This window comes from Lepisma saccharinum, chromosome 22 (assembly GCF_977018435.1).
Source record: "Lepisma saccharinum chromosome 22, izLepSacc3.1, whole genome shotgun sequence".
Classification (NCBI taxonomy): Eukaryota; Metazoa; Arthropoda; class Insecta; order Zygentoma; family Lepismatidae; genus Lepisma; species Lepisma saccharinum.
Genome location: NC_139250.1, coordinates 29819262 through 29822515, shown reverse-complemented (window position 1 = coordinate 29822515; position 3254 = coordinate 29819262).

Sequence of the window (3254 nt, the reverse complement as noted above, 5' to 3'; positions counted from 1 at the left end):
TTTATTTTACTTTTCTGTTACTTTTGGTGATTTGTGAAGATAAAGATGAAGGGTTACGAGATGGGAGGAAGGAACAACCACAAACATTCAAAGACAGCACACAACATGCTGCCCATCTGTGCGTAGATGGCCACATCCTTGTCAGTCTGCAAAATGCATGATGTACTGTGAGGAAGGGAGGTTAACATTTGTGTGTCTTGGCAAATGATCACCCCTTACATCTCATTTCATTGTAATAAAGTAATATACAAGGTTGTATCAAAAAGTAAGGTGAATTTGCCTGTAAAACCCAGAGTTTTTGTGTGGCTAATTAAATTTTTTGTATGTGTCAGATACCAATGTGATGCAAGTCTGACGGCAATTACAGTCTTCTACGTCAACCCGTCTGGTACCTAGAGCAATTCAAAGATGGCGCAACGACTTGAACAGGAGGTGTGTGGTGTTATTCGTTTTTTATGGGTCAAGGGAAAGATACCATCTGAAATTCATCGAGAATTGTTGGAGGTCTATGGAGAGAGTGTTATGTCGCAGAAACAAGTAGTGTAACTCATTTGCAAGTGGTAGGAGTAGTGTGACAGATGATGACAGAAGTGGCAGACCAGCAACGTCCATCACCGACAGAAATGTGTGAGACGTGGATGCGATGATTCGTGAAGACAGAAGAGTCAGGTTGCATGATATTGCTGATGCATTGAACATCTCATGGCTCAGTGAGGAGTATCGTCCATGACCAACTTGGCTTCAAGAAAGTGTGTGCACGCTGAGTGCCCAAAAATACGAGTGAGGACCAAAAACACCACCGAATGGACATTTCCCTGACCCACCTCACACAATATGCCCACGAAGGCAGTGGTTCCTATGTCGAATTTTAGTGTGATACCATGTATCAAACATACTACAGTTTCATATTTTTTTCTATGCACGTTTTTCAATAAAACGAAAATTCACCTTACTTTTTGATACACCTAGTACATTGGCCTCCACATGAACTGCAATCCCACACTGCTTTAATGTCAATACCACCACTTCAAGCAATACTAAATCAGGGTGGCCACTCTAGGACCATGATAAAAGTCAAGTATAATTCCCGGTTTTCAAGGCAAACTTTCCAAAAATTCAAGGGATAAAGCCGATGTTTTCTCTATTTCAACATTACATATTATACCGCCTCTCACCACCAATATAAAAGGTACGTGCAATTCCAAAGTATCCAAAAATTCTAATTCAATTCAATTGAACGGTCTATATATCTAAATTAAGGTGCAGAGTTTACATGTGCCATTTCACATACTCAGACTCGAAATACATCTACAAACAGAAGCCACAAATGTTACGGGATATAGTAATCTACGATTTTTTTTTTAATTGTATAAGAATTTCTAATCTATCTAATCAACTTCACGATATCTTGCAATAATCTTCCGTATGTCAGACAGATTGTTCTGCAAAGGACACTAACAAAACAAACGGATTGAGAGAATTCTGTATTATTTTCCATGCAGCATTCTTTTGTTTTTCTTCTTCGATAAAAATAAAATCTGTGAAAAACTTGCATCAGGGCATTAATAAATATGTATAAATTCAATGGGATTTGGATTAATAAAAGTTGCAATTTTTCATGTCTACAATGAAACATTCAAGCAGTATCCACACATAATTCCAGGAATTCCAGGAGAGCACCCTGTAAATGTCATGTAGGCCAACATGGTGGCCGAAATGTGCTAGAAATTGACATTCATCCGAGACTGAGGGCATTTTATGGCGATGAATGTATAGACATCAGTACTGTGCGATCTTCAGTTTATCAAGCTCTTAAAGAAAAACCCCAGCTGAAGAAATCTCAGCTATGTGAGAGAATGGAGTGAAAGGCCGCGAACTGCAACTGATGGAGGTCATCGGAATCGTGTTTAGCTTGGGTTTACTTTACATGCATTAACAGCCCAAGATCGAACAGTACTGATGTCTATACATTCATCCCCATAAAATGTCTTCAGTCTCAGATGAATATCAATTTCTTTCACATTTTCTGCGGTTGGAAACTCTATCATTGCACGCTACTTCAGGCGCTTCACCAACATTGCATGGTTACATGCTGCCATTTTCCTTGCAATAGTTCAGCATCCCTTGGCGATAGAAGTTTGAAACCTTCAATGGAGAAGCTGGAAAGTCTTATAAGTGCAATGTATGGTTGCTCAAAATTCAAAATGCGTTTACAAGGTAACAAAGAAAATAAAAAACATAGGAAGCTTTACTTTTCAGCATGCCCTCGTATATATACTTTATTGTAGATCCATTTCAGGATTGAAATGTTGTTCATTGACATTCCAAATTACAATTTGCAAAATTTTAACATAAAATGTTAATAAAAAATTAAATTAGGCATACCATATTTAATACAAAATATTGAATTTTTCACGAGTTTTGTATCTCTTAAACCAATTAAATCTCAAACTCAAAATTTTTACTGAAGTTACTTATCATGGAGTACTGTATTATGTACAAATTTCAGATTTTTAAACAACTGCCCACCAGAGATATTTAACCCTGAACTTGGAATTTTTTAACAAAAAGTACATGTTTATGACCCTGTAGAAAAAGAAATATTAAAGTCTCAAGCTTCAAATAATTTTGACATACTCTATTGGTACACAGGTACTTGCACCAAAAAAATTCAAGTGTCAAACAAACTGCCTTCACCCCCAACAAAATGTTAGAAAATGTCATTTTGAGCGATTAAAATACACAAATTTGACCTTAAAATTTATTATGAAGGAATAATATTTAGAAAATTACACAGAAATATAATTGCAGCCTATAATGTGCTTAACATCACAGATTTTGTCTCATTGTTGTAGGACTTACCAGAGCTGAGATAGAAAAGTTGCCGCTGATGCTTACGAATGGAGAAAATGACGCGCGCCATGATAAAATAATGCCCGCCATCTTCAAATCGGTGATAGTAAAAATAAAATAACAGGGGTCCTGAACTGTCAACATATGAGGCTCACACCACACAAAAAATAAACTTTTTTAAAATGGTCAAGCAACCGTGTTGTATGACTTCATATGGATTGACCCATATATGAACACACAAATATATTAACAAAGGGTCTGGGTGATCCAATGTATAATTAAACGATACATATTTTTAAAATATTTAATTTAAAGTACGGAGTTTACATTTGCAATTCCACAGACTCGAAATGCATCTTGAAACACAAGTGACTGATGTTACGAGATATACTAATCTACGA